The sequence below is a fragment of the Periplaneta americana genome, chromosome 13, assembly GCF_040183065.1.
Source record: "Periplaneta americana isolate PAMFEO1 chromosome 13, P.americana_PAMFEO1_priV1, whole genome shotgun sequence".
Taxonomy (NCBI): domain Eukaryota; kingdom Metazoa; phylum Arthropoda; class Insecta; order Blattodea; family Blattidae; genus Periplaneta; species Periplaneta americana.
This window is the reverse complement of record NC_091129.1, coordinates 91,394,906-91,415,359: the sequence shown is the minus strand read 5'-3', so window position 1 is coordinate 91,415,359 and position 20,454 is coordinate 91,394,906. Positions and strand designations below refer to the sequence as shown.

Genomic DNA, 20,454 nt, shown 5'->3' with positions numbered 1-20,454 from the left:
GTTATATCAGCATCAACGGCATGCCGGAATTTTGTACCGCAGGAGTTCTTTTACTTGCCAGTAAATCTACTGACATGAGCCTGTCACACTTAAGCACACTTAAATGCCATCGATGTGGGCCGGGATCGAACTCGCAACCTCGAGCACAGGAGGTCAGCGCTATACCGACTACGCTATCCAGGCCGACTTGACCATCGTCGTTATTATTATTATTATTATTATTATTATTATTATTATTATTATTATTATTATTATTGGGGATAGGTAATAATGTGGTATAATTTCATTGCTGTGAGTGAATTAGTTTCTGAGCTATTAAAAAATATTTTGTCAAATTTGCATATTTAAAAATGAATGTTTTGCTCAATGTTTCGGTAAAATGTTTGATTTCTTTTGCAAGACCAGTGATATATTTAGAACAATATCATGCATTAGTTGTCATATTATGTCTTTACTACAAAAGGGGGAAAGCATTTTCATAACCACTGCATACCTAAAACTAGAAATTTTCCATTGCCACTATAAATATTTCATTTTTTATTTTAAAAAGTATTCATTTGGTCAAAAAACCTATGGGGTAAGAGCCTTAACACTTCGAACCTGGCGAAATATACTGAAAAGAAAAGTGTGAGGAAACAATTGTATAATTTGCATAGAATTGAAGTTCAAGGGTGCAGCCATTTACATATTGCGTAATGTTTATGCTTTCGAACATCGCAGAGCAACATATAAATAAGAGATTGCTCATTCATTTTTTACAAGAAAACGAAAATGCGATTTTTTACTAAAAATGAGCAAAATGTGACTCGTCACTTCCCTTAAATATAACCTCAAAATGTTAGCACAATACTCTAAAGGCTTTCCCCCTTATTGAGGTTCTGACTTACATGCACATCTATTATCAGACAACACATTTCATTCGACGATATATGAGGCGTTCAGAACTAAAGTGAATTAAGTCACAAATTTTCATAAATTGAGTTTAATTCATTTTCTGATTATCTGAAGTTGTATCTTTTCCGAGCACTAATGGATCAAGTCTTAATTCCAAACATTCGTCGGTAGGTGACACCAGTCACTTTTGGCTCAGATTATTTGTTCACGATGTTCTCAGCCATAGTGGATCAAGTCACCAAAGCGTTGCATCAATTAACATCACAATTGTTTATATTTTATAAATCTAGAATTTGAGAATGGAGCTATACAATTATTGCTAGCGAAATTAGATAATCCACTAGAGCAAGTTAATTTTAAGTCCTATTTTCTCAAAACGACGTCTCATGGACTTGATCTACTTTAGCTCTGAACGCCTCAATGACAGAGCAAGAACAATAAAATATGTTTACATACGAAGTCTGATTAGGCTAATATGTTACTGGTAACAAGTCAGCGATGTATGTAATTGAGGGGAGAAAGAATCTGGCCACCCTACCCCAATATCTTCTAGCTTAGGTGCCTCATTAGTGATGCCTTATTGGTGTCACTTACGAAGTTCAGACTAAAGGCTAGTTCACAATATACCAGGAACAGAAACGACAACGAAAATTAGAACGGAAATAATGTTAAAATAAATGTATTTAAATGTGAGTATTCACAATAATTCAAAGTTAAATACAATTATTTTAACAATATTTCCGTTCACGTTGTCGTTTCCGCTCCCGGTTTATTGTGAACCAGTCTTTATTTCGGACAGTTGATTGAACAACAACTCTAAAGTCTAAAGTTCTAAAGACACAATGTGATCACTGCTAAAGCTATGATCCCACCCAAACCGCCCCGGATACCTTATTTCTTAGTATATACCTGATCCATGATTTTGGTTCAAATCCTGCTTGGAGCAAGTTACCTGATTGAGGTTTTCTCCGTGGTTTTCCCCCAACCCATTAGGAGTAAACTTTCGGCGCTGACGCTCGACTCATTTCGCTGGCATTATCATTTCATTTTCATTCAGTTGATAAAGCGTCGAAAAAATAAAATAAACCATTTAAACAAACCAATGATTTTCAAGACATTTGCACACGAAATCAACACTCCTTTCTTCGGTCCAGGGCAAATCTATTTGTTGAGTACCTATCTACAAAAACCGTATATGTAAGGTATATCAAAAGCCTTGACAAACCAAATCAAAACTGTCACTGATCCTCGACTTTAAGAAAGCTCGCTTATTTATTTGTCCATATATATGCGTATTTGTAAATTTATACCATCTCCCAGTTTAATTTGAACACAACACAAATCCGACGTCAGTCCCGTGCGTGGTGCGTATCGTGATCGAAGATTCAGTGCATTTTGTGATTAAATAAAATATGAATAGGACTATTGAATAATGTATTTTTCCCAGTAGTCCATGAAGTAAAAACCAGCTCGTAAAGCGATTACTTTAGGCACAGTTGAGTTTTTTCGTACAAATGCTCACTGATATCGGTGCTTAAATACATATAATTTTACGCATTATAGTACAAAAATTAATTCCTTTCTTTTTCAAACTCATTCGATTGCTACGCCCATAATCCATTATCTCTTGTACATTCTTCTTCTTCTTCTTCTTCCCTTCAAGTATTATGCCAAATGGCCTGTTACGATCTCACAGTTGAATTTTTAATCCTGCGCCTCTTTGGACGACCGAGAGATCTCTTCCCGTTTGGACGATAGTGGAGCATGACTTTTGGGATTCTATTTCTATGCATGCGATGCAGATGATTTATCCAGTTGTTCTGATAATGTTTTACGTGATTAATTACAGGTATCTCTTGTACATTAAGGCATCATATTACATATATTTTAAGTAACATACACATAATAAATATTCTTCTGAATTCTATTGCCGCTTATTTATTAATAAGGCTGAAATAAGTACGGTGCATTGTTTTTATTGAGGTCAATAAAGATACATACATTACAGCATTCCCGACTGTAAAAACATTGTAATGGAAATTTGTGCATAGAAAACTGACTAGAAACTGGAAAGTCTCGGGTTCTGACCCGGTTGGTGGTTGTGGGATTTTTTTCCCTTGCCGAAACTTCCAAAATAGCCTCTGAGGACAACTCAGCCTTCTATGAAATTTGTATACTGATTGTGCATATACAACTGCCCAAGCTTTTGGGTGCAACTAAGTATTTTAAATATATATTTTTTAATATATAGCTGCTCCCAAAAGCTTAGGTAGTTCCAGTTACATAACACAATACTAGTTGTTAAGTAATATAATTATAATTTTAAGTCGACATTGAGAAAAAAAACCACTAGCTAAGAAAAAAGAAAAAAATATATTTATACGAAAAAGGTTATTTTTCATTTTAAATTTTATTGTGAGCTATTCTGTGTCGCAGCGCAAACCCAAAATATTGGGTCAGACCATTTTTTAAAAAATGGATAGTTTCAAATTAAAGAAATTATTATTTAATTCTCTTACTGAAAATATTATTATTAAAATTACTTATTCCTGGATTTATTTTAATAAACTGATTGTATAAATGTTGGCCTATAATATGAAAAAAAATTGACATTGAAATTCTACATTTGCTCAATATTATGAACATAAAGAATAATACCGGTATTTGTATATCGGTATGTATTTTTCTGTATGTGATTTGATCCTGGTTGAGTGGAAGAGAAGGCCTGATGGCCTTAACTCTGCCAGGGAAAATAAAACTATTATTATTATTATTATTATTATTATTATTATTATTATTATTATTATTATTAAAAAGAATAAAATGTGTTGGGTAATTAACTGGTTTTAAAATAGTAATTGTTGTTGTTGTTTAGTCAACTGTATGAAGACACGTCTCAACCTCAGAAGTGATACCAATAAGGTACCACTTATGAAGCAACTAAGCCAGGAGATATTGAGGTAGGGTAGCCAGTTCCTCCATTGCATACTTCGCCGATTAGCTATATATTACACTAATCGGTCTTTAGATGCATACAAGAATTTGTTCCTCCTCCGACACATGTCGTCAATAGAGATGTACTGCCTGATAATGTACAGTAGTGGCAAAAAAACCGGACCGACCCTTGTAGCTGATTTCAGAGCCTTATTCACTCAGAGCACGATAGACTGGTAACTGAGACTTTAGTGGTTCGAATCCTGCCTGGAAAGGAAACTTTTTTTTGTTCATTATTCAAATTTATTTCCAATACTTTTCGATTGCAGCGATATTTTACTACTTAATTAACTTATTATTCCCAGAACATGAATTTTACCAGCAATCGAAAAGTATTGGGAATAAATTTGAATAAGGAACAAAAAACAATTTCATTCCCAGGCAGGATTCGAACCACGAAAGTCTTAGTTACCAGTCTTTCGTGCTCTGGAGTGCACAAGGCTCTGAAATTAGCTACAAGGGTCGGTCCGGTTTTTTTCGTCACTACCGTACATAAATATAATAAGTAATTATTAATAGGTATTTAATTATTGCCGTAATAACTCTGTTCTAAATCTAATCCTTTATATTACAGTTTCGTTGCCATCGTGACGATTTTTTCTTATCTACTAATTTTTCCATAATCCGTCGGTAATGCATATACAGTTCTCGCATTATATTTTTTCATTTGTCTATAGTCTCTCCATTTTCATTGACCAGTACCTACTTCATTTATTTATTTTAGATTACTGCTGAGTACCAATATAAAGATAGTTATAAGTTACAAAAATCGCTATATGTGCGAGTATGTCGCAAGATACAATTTTTTTGCGAGCGGTTTCTTGGGAGACAACGTAAACTGTAACTGCAAAATACGTAGTGACGTTAGAAAGGGTGTTCAAAAAGTTGTCAATAACTTTTAGAGTCAAACTTGATAAGAGTTCCCTAACAGCAGTATAAAAAAGGGATACAGGAGACTTTTCTTTTCGTAGGAAAGGTTTTTATTTGATAAGTTTACGTCTAGGAAGAGAGAAAGAAGCGGTGAAACTTACATTTGGTTGTATATTGCCTGAAACTTATATTTGTATCTGCAGACTCGGAATTTTAAAACATTCTGCTTGTTCTAGGTCTTTTTCTCCTGAAAGTTTGTAACTCTCACAGCATGGGAATCAGCACTTCGCTATGTCTGCCTTTTTTTTTCTGTTCCCCCACTCCCCGATGAGAGATCGATTCATCTTGCATTCGATAGCTTCGTCTCTCTACCTATTACCAGCAACTGTTTCTATTGATGAAGAGGGCGTGTCCTAGTGACAATCTTTTGTCTCATTTTGTAAATCGAAAAAGTCTGATGTTATTTTGTATATCGTATCTCAACTGTAGAATATAAAGTATTCAGATTGTCCAATTGGAAAACCTCCAGAAATGCAGTTTAGTGAGAAAGTGAACTACATCACACAATATCTTAGACGAGGCGTACAATCGGTCCTTATGGGTCTAATAATTATTGTGCGTAGGTATTTTAATATATTTACAGAGAAATTAGGATGTAGTAAAGAGAAAGCAGTATTATGATAATGGGTGAAGAAACTTTCTCACGGCATCTCTTGTTAGCATCCATACGATAATCATGTCGCACAGCAGTCACTTGGTTAGCGCCATGCTAGTTTTTGAGAGAGGATATTGTGATTTCTGGTGACCGTTAGAGGCCTAGTTTTATCATATTCTCGGTATTTCTGAAATTTATCGTGAGAGCAAGAATAAATCTTATTAAATAAACGCAAAGGAAAGTATAACCAAAAAATTAAAGTAAAATAAAAACAAATAAGCACCATCTAGAAAATGTAAGTTTGATGAACCTTCATGAGTGGCCTAGATTCGAATGAACATACGTCGATGACTACAATGGAAAAGTCTTAGCTCCTGCTTGTTGTTCTGATGATGAAATGGAATCCTTTGTTCGTCAGATATGTAGCCTGATTCGCTACAATTTGATCTATAAGGGTACGTACAGGTTGGAGCAATGATAAACGGTAAAAGAAACGACCTAACGACGCTTTGGTATTGTCAAAAAATCAAAGCAACGACGACGCGGGAAGCGAACATTTTGATTTATCAGTAGAAGATATTCTATTACATCCACCTAATGAAAGGAGATGCATAGGAAATATCAACTGCTATGTTCAAGGTTAATATAACTTAAATACGTACAAAATTGAACCCGTTTCTCATCTCGAAGCTAGTATAAATTAATTGTGATGTGATTGGTTCTTGTGATCACATATTGTATCACGAATAAATACATAACTGATCAATTTGCCAATATCTATGATACTTAATTTAATATGCCGAAATGCACTGGTAAAAAAAAAAGTTAAGCATATTTCCAGTTTACCCAATAATACCTGATATTTATGTTTCTTTTGGTTTTATGTGGCACGTATTATGTTTACCAATTCAAACTCTTTCATTTATTTTATTCTGCATCACTAGGTAACGTCCAAATCACGGCTAGTAAACAAAGTCTGTAATTCGAGCAAAGTTCAATCAGTGTCGTTTTGCTTCATAGTGCTTCATAGTGCAGTACAATGGCTCGGAACACCCTTGCAATGGCAGACCGCATCAAAATCATCACTTTGATGGAACAAAACATGAGACAAGTTGATGTTGCTAACATCCTTCATGTGAATCAGAGTATTGTCTCCAGACTGTGAAGAAAGTTCCAGGAAACCCAGTCAATAGCAGATCGACCTCGCGAGGGCCGTCCACGCAAAACAACACCAGGTCAGGACCGGTATGTAAGGTTATCTGCACGTAGGAACCCTATAGCCTCAGCTACAACTCTGCGCCATGACCTGCGCGAAGCCACTGGTGTTGTTGTAAGTAGCCAAACTGTGCGCAGTAGACTTCATGACATAGGGTTGTTTGCTCGAAGACCACTCAAGACTCCAGCACTCCGTCCACATCACAGGGGTGCTCGTGCAAGATGGGCTAGAGCACATGAGAATTGGACACGGGACCAATAGACCAGAACTTTATTCTCAGACGAAGTGAGAATGGGCCTACATCCTGACAACAACTCTATTCGCGTATGGAGACGAACAGGGGAACGTCACCAACAGTTTGGTGGTTCAATCTTGTTTTGGGCAGGTGTCATGTTTGGCCGCCGCACACCACTGATTTCAATAGAGGGAAACATGACTGCTGCCGTGTATGAGAATAACATCCTCCAACCCATAGTAAGTGGTTTTTCAGAGACTGTAGGAGAAGGGTTCACTCTACAGGAAGATAATGCTCGGCCTCATCGTCCTCATAGTGTGCAGCGGTATCTGGTAGAACATGGGATCCGAAGAATGGATTGGCCAGCATGCTCACCGGATATAAACTGCATAGAGCATGCATGGAGCTTTCTCAGGAGAGCCATTTCCAATCGTCCACATCACCCATTAACGATTCAAGAACTCAGGAATGCTGCCTTGGAAGAACGGGACAATTTGCCTCAGGAGATCTTAGATGCGTTGGTACTGAGTATGCCCCGTCGCATACAAGAGTGCCTCAGGGTTCGTGGAGGACCAACATGTCATTAAACAGGGTACTGAAAGCACCATTTCCTTTTCTTTGATGTACGAATTTCAACTTCCCTTATCTTTTCCGTTGTTTCCAAACAATGCAACTTTTTCATTTTCATATTGAGTCCATTGTTAACAAATAGTGTATTTCTACTTTTAAGTTTACTCTGTGGAACCAAGAAACCCAATTATAATTTATCTATTTCATTTTAATTAATAAAAACCGTTATATGCCTAATTATGCTAAACTTTTTTTGACCAGTGTAATAATAAATCGATTAATATTCAGGTATATTATTAATATTACAGATTAATATTATCTTCATCAGAGATCATATGAACGACAAGAGCGAAGAAAATGGATTTTTTCTTTTTCGTCTCTATTATCGTGTATCTTCGCTTTCTTCGTTACTCCATCACACATTAATGGCAAGGCATGCTTCAATTCTCTCTGATAAAGCATCACTGCTTCTTTTATCCTTTATCGTCGCTCCAACGTCTAAGTTACGTACCCTAACGGAGGGTTAATATTGAGTGAAAGGAATGTTTCATGGAACTATTAAGTTACTTTTATAAAAGTCTGTATTATATACGAGTAGCTTAAGTTGAAATTGAAGAGTTTACAGAACTATTCTTTAAACATTTGTTGTATTTTATTCCTCTTTCTCTGCAGATGTTTCTGACTAAACCGCTGAGGTTGTATTTCTTGATGTTCTGAATTTATTATGCATGGTTGACTGACGAGTGCATAGCAATTGCAGGATAGCATAGGTTATGTTCTGATGCTTTTGTGTCTCATATAATGCAAAGCAAGGAACTTTTCCGGAACCTGTTGTTTTTCTTTTACCGACAAATCTATCAGTTTTAAAAATATCACTTAACCGGTACTGTTAGGATCACCACAGAATGTTCATCAGAGGGGAATTATTATTATTAGTATTATTATTATTATTATTATTATTATCATTATTATTATTATTATTATTATTATTACCTCTAATTGAACTTCCAGATGATATGTGCATCTATTATCATGCAGTAGGACTACATCTCACTTTCCGGTATTTGTCAGAGGAAGAACAATAAAATTATTTGTATAGATCTTGAAGTCTCATTAGTGTAATATGTTACCAGTCAGCAATGTATACAGTGGAGGAAGGAACTGGCCAACCTACGCCATTATCTCTTGAATTAGTTGCCTCATGAGTGCCTTATTGTGTCACTTTTGAGGTTGGAACTTGACTTCGGACAGTTGATTAAACAACATCAAGTCAAATATGATGGTAATATATTTTCTTTTGCAGATGATACTGTGCTAACATTTAATGGGGCAAATTGGGATAACGCTTATTTAAATGCTAGCAATGGAATTAACGTAGTGAAAAATTAGCTTGACCGTAATTTTCTGTTCTTAAATACTAATAAAACTACCTGTATTTCATTTCCTTTAACATCGAAAGGTTTACCTTCATCTATGAATAATTATCACTTAGTAATACATAATTCATAATTCATGTAATGAATTAACAAATAATTATCGTAATTTTCCACATCTAACACCTTCCACACAAGTTAAATATTTAGGAATTATTACAGATCAGCATTTACGTTGGAATAAACAAATTTATTTTATGTGTACAAGTATAAGAAAGATGATTTATAAATTCATAATACTTCGCAATTTTATCACTAAGGAGGCATTGAGAATAATATTTTTAGCTTTAGTACAATCATAAACACAATATGGTATAATAAATTGGGGTGGAGTAGCATCATCTGTACTTAATCCATTAATTTTATCACACAGAAGATTGATAAAAATTTGTCTAACCAAAAATATTGATTACCCAACAAATTTAATTTATACAGATTTTAAAGTCTTAACTATTGAAGAAATTTATAAATATAGTTTAATAACTTACTACCGCAGAAATCAAATAAAACATAAATCTAATCGACATGAATATCGTACTCGAAGACAAAAGTCTTCTCTCTTTTTAATTGAGCCTAAATGTCATACAAGTGCAGCTCTTAAACATGGTGCTAGTTTCAGCCCAAGAATTTATAATAAAATTACAAACCATGTTCCAAATTTGAAATATTTAAAACTGAAGCTTTTAAAAAAGAAATTTATAAAATTATTCATGATATATAATATTAACAAATGTGTGTATTTTTTTACCTTTCATTTCTGTCGACTATATTCATGTTTTTATTGAATATCATTGGCTTCTGTCTGTCAATTTATATTAAATATTTTTTTCTATTTTTTTTCTTTGCTCTTATGTGTTATTTATTGGTTTCAATTAAGTTACTTACTGTATTTAATAAACTGTCCTTGTAATTTTATGTTATATATTTGGCTAAGACCACACCGTACACGAGCCTGGCTCTTACGGTAGTGGCTAGAAACATTTTTGTTTTATAATTTTAATTTGTACTCACTAGCTAGCTAGCTAGTTAGATGAAAATAAACATAATATCTCACTTGATGATGTGTTAGAGGTAGAACAATTTGTATCATACATTTGAAGTCTGATTAGTAAAATATGTTACCAGACAGAAATTTATGGAGTGAAGGGAGAAATGAACTGCCACCCTAACCTATTATCTTCTGTCTTAGTTTCCTCGTGAGCGATGCCTTTTTGGTGTCACTTGCGAGGTTCCAAACAGTCTTTGGACTGTTGACTAAACATACTGTACATGCAAAACATTATTATTATTATTATTATTATTATTATTATTATTATTATTATCATATTTATAATAATTTTAGATGTTTTACAATAGTAAAGATCAGAATCTATTACTTTTTCAATATTCATGTTATAACATAATTCATAATTATATCCATGCCTACAAACAGCCTGGAAGTTCGATTCGACTTGTATAACTTTTTCGTTTGTAAGTTTCTTTCATAAGATCAGTTCCATTTGATAATCTCTGAGTGCGTAAAATACTCGTTGGGAATAATTGTATTCAATAAAGTGTAGTTCCATACAAACATGTACAATTGGATATGTTCAGCCACTTGTTTCACTTCAAAAAGTATTCGAAATGTAGGCCTAAAACGTAAACCAGTCTTCCTCAAAATATATTAAAGATGCAGATGTTTCTCTCGTAAATGTCTGAACTTTACATCTTCATGTATATCGGATGCTCTTTCTTAGTACGAGAATACTTACCATGGCAATCGTGGAAGCATCCTTTTTTATTCGGCCAGACCAGCACCAGTATCCATAGCAACGAGGCAGATCGACTTGTGTTGCCGAGGCCAATATGGTAATGTTGGATGCCGGATCATACTCGCGAATTGATTTTGTTCTGCAGAGGGCAGCGCTGTAGTCACAAATAAATTGAATAACCACACAGTATAGTAAACTGGGCGTGTTCACTGTGCCTGTCTGCCAGCTGATAAACACGACGGGAAAGAGTCAGGTTCGCAATTCCGCAGGCGTTTTCCATGCAGTAAACTAACTTGAAAATGCTTGTACAGAAATGTCACAAGACAGGCGTCCGTCTTGAAGAGGAAGAATAGAGCGCAGTAGAAGATAACACGAATAAAACAAAATAAGACTACAGTGGAACGGGAAGAAATTGAATGGAGTAAAGCACAGCGCAATGTGGAAAACCAGAGCCGCCTATAATGCAATAAACAGAACTAAATAGACGAAACAGAATAGTAACTGGCAGTTTACAAGAGAAAATGAAATTGTATACAATATAAGAAAAATACTCAAAAGGAATCAAATAAATAAATAAATAAACATAGAAAAAGAACAGTAAGCGTGCAACAGAACAAAATGGAGTACATCGAATAGAATAAAATAGAATAAAGTAAAAAGAGAAATTAAAGGATAATTTAAAACAGTACAAAGTATAGTGCAAACAATAAGAACAAATATAATAAAAATATATCAAACAAAATAAAATAGAAAAATACCTCTATGCATTGAGAATAGAATTAACAGTAAGAATATGATGTGTAGTCTCCTTGATCCCTGGACCTAACCCCTAGTACATTGCACGGAATTCATTACAAACTTCAGCTACGCCTTTGTCAAACTTCCACCACAGTTAAGCTGCAAACACAAATTGTTGTTTTTTTTTAACTTGGTTATTTAACGACCCTGTATCAATACTAGATTATTAGCATCTATGGGAGTGGTCATAACGAGATTGTATTTGGCGAGATAAGATCGAGGATTCGCCATAGGTTACCTGACATTCGCCCTACGGTTGGGGAAAACCTCGTAAAAAATCCAACCAGGTAATCAGACCAAGCGGAGGTCGAACTCGCGCCCGAGCGTAACTATGGATCGGCAGACAAGCGCCTTAGTCGACTGAGCTAGACCGGTGGCTCACATATTGTTCTGCCATAAAATTGGAATTTAAAATCAATACGGAATCAACTTCACGTTTAGACCACAACATTAGGTAACAAAAAACAGATTTTTTTCAGTTTATATGTTTTCATGCACTACTACTGTCCGTTACTCAGGAGAAGACGAGCGGAAAGAATGTGACCTTCTTGACTATCGCTGTTGATTATTATAAACATCGCTCAGATAAGCATCCCAGTAGTCAGGTTATTACTCGTACAGGAAACATGAGTAACAATGCGTATGGAAATTAAAGCTAAGTTGAACAGAAGGAGACCTAATGTTTCCGCTTACTGCAGTACAAATATTGCACGTGTTGTCGTACGTTATCTGTTCACATCCCTTCCTCCTCAGTCCGCTCTCGTCTTTTCCTGAGTCACCGACAGTACCAATACTGGAAATTATTTCAGTGCCAACTACATATCCCTGTTTTAAGATATTAAGATCTCGATCTGAGTCTTTGTAAGGACTTGTGGATCGCTTATTACAGTGCCTATAATAGCGTTGAAAGAGTTTATACCACAGGAATGTAGCCGAAAGCTTTCACATAGCCGTTTTCGCATCCTAAAACTTCAGATTAAGATGCCCGGTCTGATATAGTCTAGCAGCCAATCATAAAACTGTTCTGGACAGCTACATATAGGTTCACTGTCATTGGCTGTCGATGGGGTTATGCTGCTGGCAAGTGTCCCAGTCAGTCCTATACTCGAGAGTTGGAACATGGCATTTGTGTTGCGGCCATAAAAAAACAACTGAATGTCACATCACAAAGCGCGCAAGGCCTGTTGCTATGGTAACAACGGTTGTGTTGCCAATGTTATATAAACATAGAACTTTCGGTGTCCACTCGTGAGTTTATTTTATTAGCCTTTTAAAATCTGAGATCCAATGTTACAATTCTTCATATTGTGTCAAATTCAAAGGAAATTAGATAGGCTAATTAATCATATATTTTATATTTGTATGCATCAGAGTTCGATATAAATTGTCAGATATTATAACTAATAACTGTCGTGTTTCAACTCTAAAAAAGTAATACAGCAAGCTCGTGATTTAATGGACTAATAGGGAGAAAGGGATGTCCATTATTCCAGAAATTATGTTAAATATAATGAAGCCATATGCATTGTTTTAATATTAAAACACATTAATACAACATACAGTATTGTACAATATATAATTATTCTATTATGATAAACAATTGACCATTGGCGTAGCTCAAGCTGTAAGCGCGTATGTCTGCTGATCCGGAGCTGCGCTTGGGCGTTGGTTCGATTCCCGCTGGGCTGACTACCTATTAGGGCTTTTCCGAGGTTTTCCCCAAATGTAAGGCGAATGTCAGGTAATCAATTTCAAAACCATGGCCTCATCACGCCAAATACCATCTCACTATTCGGAATTCCATCGACGATAAATAGCCGAGTAATTGATTCAGAGCCGATAAATAACCGACTAAAATACAAAAAGAAAATAAATAATAAGCCACACTGATAGTTTTAAATTAAACATAATATAATACGAAGAAATATATAGAAACAGAGCGGATAAATGTGGTTTTGATTCAACGTACGCTACTGGAGGAAACACAAACAGGTTCCTTCTCAAACAAATGTATCTAGGAAAGCATTCGGAATACCAATAACTGAAAATTTTCAGATATTTTAAGATGAGTTATCATAATCCTTCCATCTCTTAAATCACTTATCTTTAATTTCAATCACCGTCTTATTCTTCTTTTTTCTGTCTCTATTCATGTTTGAGCCCAATGGCCTGTTGCGGTCTCAGTGCTGAATAAATTTAAAAATTCGTCACCTTGGTAATGTTAATATTAATTATTCAAGAGAAAAACAAAATCCATCTATGGAACCAACCCAACAAAAATTTGTTTCTAACACCTTTTTTATGTCTTGAAGTAGCGTAAAACAGTTCTCTTTATTTTAATTTTTTTTGACACTACATGTCTATTTCCTTTTTCAAGCTGTATTTTCGAGCAAGAGCTAACTCATATTACTCTTATTTCTTCTTTTCGTTTCTATAGTTAAGTTTTATTATTAAGTTAGATTAGTTATAGATTAACCATTCATTTAGCTACGTATGTTTAAGGGGAGAATGTAGGTATGTTAGGTGAAAAATCTCAATATTTCTAACATTACAATCTGAAAAATCCAAGGATGATTAATAGTAATATACGTTACAAGAGCGGTATGTTGACATTTTCATGGTCGAGGAAAAGATTGAAAAAGCGAAACGTAGTTGAGCTTTTTTAATTTCCGAGAACATGAAAACAAACATACCGCTCGTGTATCGTACATTATTTTGTGAGAAGATCGTTTATTACATACCTTAAAGAGGAATTTCTAATTAGTTGCAATGAAATCTCCATCTTGATTTCTGTTCAATGACGGCAATTTTGGAAAACAAAAATATCTCTCTTCAACATTGTTGCTTTAAAATGTTTTCTGTGTTTACTATACTCCAGCAGGCCGTGATATACTTCTGTCTTTTTTCCCCCAGTCTATAAATGCGAACTTAAAACAAACGGTAAGGTTATGTAATGATTTATTTTTCATTTTAATATTTTAACAATATTGTGACAGCGACGTGAGATTCGAACTCACGACCAGCGTCCCGCATGAAAGCAGATCGCACAGGCTGCACGGAACATTGAGTGACGTCGCGCGGTGGAGAGAAGAGAGAGGGTGTATTACGTCACGCGACGAGTTTGCGCGCGCATCTGGTGCTGGTAGAGAGGAGAGGGCTCTGGATTTCTCTGGAATGCCATCTCTAGAGACGGGTGGAACCTTCGAGGTTACGTCGCTGTGGTTATAAATTACGGTCGCGAAGGAACGACAGCAGTTTCTGAGTTTTCAGTTATTCAGTCAGTGAGAAAGCCAGAGCAAGGAAGCCAGTCTTGTGTACCGGAGTTCGACTCGAGTGTGCGTCCGCATCTGCGTCAGCATCCGAAGGCCTGAGTTCGAGTGCAGTGGACCGCAGTTGGAGGGACCCGAGTTCGAGTACAGTGAACTGTCTCTGAAGGTCTGTGGTTCGAGATACTGTGAACTCGAGTGACTGAGATAGAAGAACTGTGAACTGAGAACTGGTAGTTCTGATTTGTAAATAGTGCTTTGTAAATATTAGTTAAGATTAACAGTTCATTGTTGTGCGTAATATTCCAAGTAAATTATCATTGTCGTCGGTGGAGTGCTATAACGAATACTGTGTTGAGTGAGGATCCAATTGTTGACGAGAGCGTTTAAGGTGAATTGTAGAAAGGAATTACTGTTGTGACAAATAAATTACATTATTGGTACTAATAAAATTCACAATATTATTTATATAACATATTGCAGTAATAACATCGGCATCTGGAATCTTGTTGATTTTTTCACGGCTTCCTTAATGTTACTCGCATCACGAATGCAATAACTTTAGTGGAGTAGTAGAGTTTACTTAATTTTTGCAAATATTTAAAAACAATAATTAACAGTGCAATTTAGGTGAAATTGCAGTGGTAAGTTTCCAATTTATAATTATTACTATGTTAAACGTCTCTAAAAATAATATGTTAAAAGCCTAAAACAGTAAAATGAATATGTCTCTTAAGCGGTAAGAAGAGGGAAATTGTTATGTGTGTTACGTTGGGAATACTGAATGTGGTATTTCACACTTACCGCGTATTGGTTCTGTGCGGAAAACAAGCAAATACGCACGATCTCGCACAAAACATTCTTGTCTACTAGTGTGCAAAATTGTATGATTCTATCTTAAATAGGCCTACATTCAGAGAAAAAGGTACATAAAGTGCACCAATTTAACATGGCGGAGATAGGGACCTACCGATACCTGCATTCTCCCCTGAAGTTTAAGTTCTTGTATTTGTGTCCTTATGTTCTTTTTTCTTACTTGGTTATTTAACGATGCTGTATCAACTACTGGGTTAATTAGCGTAGATAGAACTGATGCCATAGTATTTGATGAGATGAGGCCGAAGATTCACTATAGATTACCTGACGTTCGCCTTACAGTTGAGGAAAATCTCGAAAAAAAACCAACCAGGTAATAAACTCAAGCGGGAATCGAACCCACGCCCGAGTGCAACTCCGGATCAGCAGGCAAACGCGCTACCGCCAGAGCCACGCTGGTGGATTCATATGTTACATAAGAATGTATTTTTGTATAATAATATATTTGTATTTCTAAATTAATTTTTAATTTGTAATAATATTATGAATATTATTAAATAAATGTTACTAAATATTATTATTATTATTATTATTATTATTATTATTATTATTATTATTATTATTATTAGTATTATTATTATTATTATTATTATTATTATTATTATTATTTAGAATACAAGATTGTGGTAAGAAATGCTCGTGAACTGTGTATGTGTTTAAATAGGTTAATGAACGTGTATAAATATTATACATGTATAAATATTAGTTCGTAATAAAGCTTGTTTCAATTTTCTCCTGTACCCAACATATCATTCTGTAATCATTGGTCTAATACACTTGGTATAAGAAATACTCAAATATATCTCCTGTTTATGTAGTCTATGAAGAAAGTGAGACGTAATAGGTAAAGTAGGCTTGGGAGATTCTGCCTGATGACTGACTTGCCTGCAGTTTTAGAACAAACCATCTCACAAGTCTACATCATCTATTTTTATGTACTTTCACGACTATTTTATTTCAGAGCTCACGTATCCTATTCGTTGAATATCCCATCATCAACTTTTCTCGACATTCGTTTCCTACACAGTATATAGGCCCACCTACTTCTTCAATTGAATACGGTTTTCTACGACAATCCGTTTCCAAGAATTCTTACGAATTTTTTTTTGTGCTTCAGAATATTGGTGTACTATCGCTCATGTTACAATTTTCCCGTCTTCTATATTAAAACTCTGCTCGTAGCTCGTTCTTGAGTATATTCAGTGAATATAAACCCACCCTTTGAAATTCTTAAATTCTATACTCTTCTCTTTCAAGGAATATTTTTGCAATATGCGGACTTAATAACTTGTTGCCATGGTTACAGACTTCACGCTGTGTGTTAGTAAGTAGCAATGACATGCAATTTGTATCAAAGTGCGAGAGAAATTTCATACAAACTTCTTTACACGTTCTGTATTTGTAGCTCCTCTAGTATATAATCGCTTATGCGATGAAATAGAAGTTCAGCTAATCGAAAGTGAGTTTAAGGGGAGGCAGAGGTGAATATTTCAAAATCCACAAACTTTATCCGATTTGTTTGAAATTGATCATGGATACTACGTATGTTATTAGTAATGGACATACCAAGTTTCAACTTTCTAAGTGCAATAGTTCTGTAAATATTAATAATTTTATAAAACTTTATATCGTTTGATATAAAATGCTCCATGCACCATATTGTAAGAAATTTTCAATATTTCTTTTTATTTATATGTTCAGAGAAGGTATATAAATAATGATAAGTATTAGTTTATAATGGGAATAATATACTAATACTTATTATCTTGGTTTTAATTTCATACTTTTAAGGGCACAAAATCAAAGACTAACATCGGAATATCAAAATAAAGATAATAAAAATGGAAAAAACCAAATTTTCATTTTTTCTTCAGTTTTGTTCGAAAATTTCACCTCTGCCTCCCCTTAAGGTACTTAATCAAAATCACTGATTTATTTGCAAAGGTCAGCGAGTCCTGTACATGACATGCTTTCCTTATTGATGGTGTTTCAAGTTTTGTTTTCTTCTTCTAGCCTCGGAGCTGAATCTTGCATTAAATAGTAACAACGAAGTACTGTCCGTCTTAGTGGTTATGTCGTAGGGTCGACGAAACGGGGGGAAATCACGTGACAGTTAAGGCTGGTCCACAATAAACCGGGAATGGAAACGACAACAAGAACAAGAACGGAAGTATTGTTAAAATAAATGTATTTAAATGTGAACATCCACAATTAATGAGAAGCTTGCCGGTGCCCGGAAATGGGAACGTGAAACTTAATTCTGAATGATGAGAGAGAGATGGAACGGAGAAAAATTCTCTCCGGCGCCGGGATTTGAACCCGGGTTTTCAGCTCTCCGTGCTGATGCTTTAACCACTAAGCCACGCCGGATACAATCCCGACACCGTTGAGAATCGTCTCAGATTAAGCTCCATCTCTTGGGTTCCCTCTGGTGGCCGCCCTCTGCACTACGTCATAGATGTCTATGCACGCAGGACCGAAGTCCATACATGTGTAGAGGTGCACTCAGATGAGTGACTGGTTGGCCGGGGTCCGACGGTATGGGCGCCGTCTTTAAATCACAAAGTGATTTATTACGCATATCATATTTATTTTTATGTACCGAAGTACATATTTCCATGCAGATATTCTGCTTTCTCAGATGATGAGAGAGAGATGGAACGGAGAAAAATTCTCTCCGGCGCCGGGATTTGAACCCGGGTTTTCAGCTCTCCGTGCTGATGCTTTAACCACTAAGCCACGCCGGATACAATCCCGACACCGTTGAGAATCGTCTCAGATTAAGCTCCATCTCTTGGGTTCCCTCTGGTGGCCGCCCTCTGCACTACGTCATAGATGTCTATGCACGCAGGACCGAAGTCCATACATGTGTAGAGGTGCACTCAGATGAGTGACTGGTTGGCCGGGGTCCGACGGTATGGGCGCCGTCTTTAAATCACAAAGTGATTTATTACGCATATCATATTTATTTTTATGTACCGAAGTACATATTTCCATGCAGATATTCTGCTTTCTCAGATGATGAGAGAGAGATGGAACGGAGAAAAATTCTCTCCGGCGCCGGGATTTGAACCCGGGTTTTCAGCTCTCCGTGCTGATGCTTTAACCACTAAGCCACGCCGGATACAATCCCGACACCGTTGAGAATCGTCTCAGATTAAGCTCCATCTCTTGGGTTCCCTCTGGTGGCCGCCCTCTGCACTACGTCATAGATGTCTATGCACGCAGGACCGAAGTCCATACATGTGTAGAGGTGCACTCAGATGAGTGACTGGTTGGCCGGGGTCCGACGGTATGGGCGCCGTCTTTAAATCACAAAGTGATTTATTACGCATATCATATTTATTTTTATGTACCGAAGTACATATTTCCATGCAGATATTCTGCTTTCTCAGATGATGAGAGAGAGATGGAACGGAGAAAAATTCTCTCCGGCGCCGGGATTTGAACCCGGGTTTTCAGCTCTCCATGCTGATGCTTTAACCACTAAGCCACGCCGGATACAATCCCGACACCGTTGAGAATCGTCTCAGATTAAGCTCCATCTCTTGGGTTCCCTCTGGTGGCCGCCCTCTGCACTACGTCATAGATGTCTATGCACGCAGGACCGAAGTCCATACATGTGTAGAGGTGCACTCAGATGAGTGACTGGTTGGCCGGGGTCCGACGGTATGGGCGCCGTCTTTAAATCACAAAGTGATTTATTACGCATATCATATTTATTTTTATGTACCGAAGTACATATTTCCATGCAGATATTCTGCTTTCTCAGATGATGAGAGAGAGATGGAACGGAGAAAAATTCTCTCCGGCGCCGGGATTTGAACCCGGGTTTTCAGCTCTCCATGCTGATGCTTTAACCACTAAGCCACGCCGGATACAATCCCGACACCGTTGAGAATCGTCTCAGATTAAGCTCCATCTCTTGGGTTCCCTCTGGTGGCCGCCCTCTGCACTACGTCATAGATGTCTATGCACGCAGGACCGAAGTCCATACATGTGTAGAGGTGCACTCAGATGAGTGACTGGTTGGCCGGGGTCCGACGGTATGGGCGCCGTCTTTAAATCACAAAGTGATTTATTACGCATATCATATTTATTTTTATGTACCGAAGTACATATTTCCATGCAGATATTCTGCTTTCTCATCATCTGAGAAAGCAGAATATCTGCATGGAAATATGTACTTCGGTACATAAAAATAAATATGATATGCGTAATAAATCACTTTGTGATTTAAAGACGGCGCCCATACCGTCGGACCCCGGCCAACCAGTCACTCATCTGAGTGCACCTCTACACATGTATGGACTTCGGTCCTGCGTGCATAGACATCTATGACGTAGTGCAGAGGGCGGCCACCAGAGGGAACCCAAGAGATGGAGCTTAATCTGAGACGATTCTCAACGGTGTCGGGATTGTATCCGGCGTGGCTTAGTGGTTAAAGCATCAGCACGGAGAGCTGAAAACCCGGGTTCAAATCCCGGCGCCGGAGAGAATTTTTCTCCGTTCCATCTCTCTCTCATCATCTGAGAAAGCAGAATATCTGCATGGAAATATGTACTTCGGTACATAAAAATAAATATTAATTCTGAATGCTCACATTTAAATACATTTATTTTAACAATATTTCCGTTCTCGTTCTCGTTCTTGCTTCAGTTTCCGGTTTATTGTGGACCAGCCTTAACGAGATTTTTCCTTTAAATTGTTTAAACACTTGTATAATATACCTAAATTCTCAATTCCATACAGCAAATACTTACTTACTTACTTACTTACTTACTTACTTACTTACTTACTTACTTACTTACTTACTGGCTTTTAAGGAACCCGGAGGTTCATTGTCGCCCTCACATAAGCCCGCCATTGGTCCCTATCCTGAGCAAGATTAATCCA

The 20,454-nt window shown here is 36.4% G+C and overlaps 1 long non-coding RNA gene and 6 other non-coding genes across 7 annotated transcripts in view; 2 read left to right on the top strand and 5 right to left on the bottom strand.

The window, feature by feature from the left end:
• The window catches only part of LOC138711590 (uncharacterized), a 671,876-nt gene that overhangs the window by 538,058 nt on the left and 113,364 nt on the right, over window positions 1-20,454 (top strand). The gene's annotated exons all lie outside the window — the stretch shown is intronic.
• On the bottom strand, window positions 17,857-17,928 carry TRNAS-GGA (transfer RNA serine (anticodon GGA)). Its single transcript has one exon. It is a non-coding gene; the product is annotated as a tRNA-Ser (tRNA).
• Window positions 18,234-18,305, bottom strand: TRNAS-GGA (transfer RNA serine (anticodon GGA)). The gene has a single exon. It is a non-coding gene; the product is annotated as a tRNA-Ser (tRNA).
• Window positions 18,611-18,682, bottom strand: TRNAS-GGA (transfer RNA serine (anticodon GGA)). Its single transcript has one exon. It is a non-coding gene; the product is annotated as a tRNA-Ser (tRNA).
• On the bottom strand, window positions 18,988-19,059 carry TRNAS-GGA (transfer RNA serine (anticodon GGA)). The gene has a single exon. It is a non-coding gene; the product is annotated as a tRNA-Ser (tRNA).
• TRNAS-GGA (transfer RNA serine (anticodon GGA)) lies at window positions 19,365-19,436 on the bottom strand. Its single transcript has one exon. It is a non-coding gene; the product is annotated as a tRNA-Ser (tRNA).
• On the top strand, window positions 19,982-20,053 carry TRNAS-GGA (transfer RNA serine (anticodon GGA)). Its single transcript has one exon. It is a non-coding gene; the product is annotated as a tRNA-Ser (tRNA).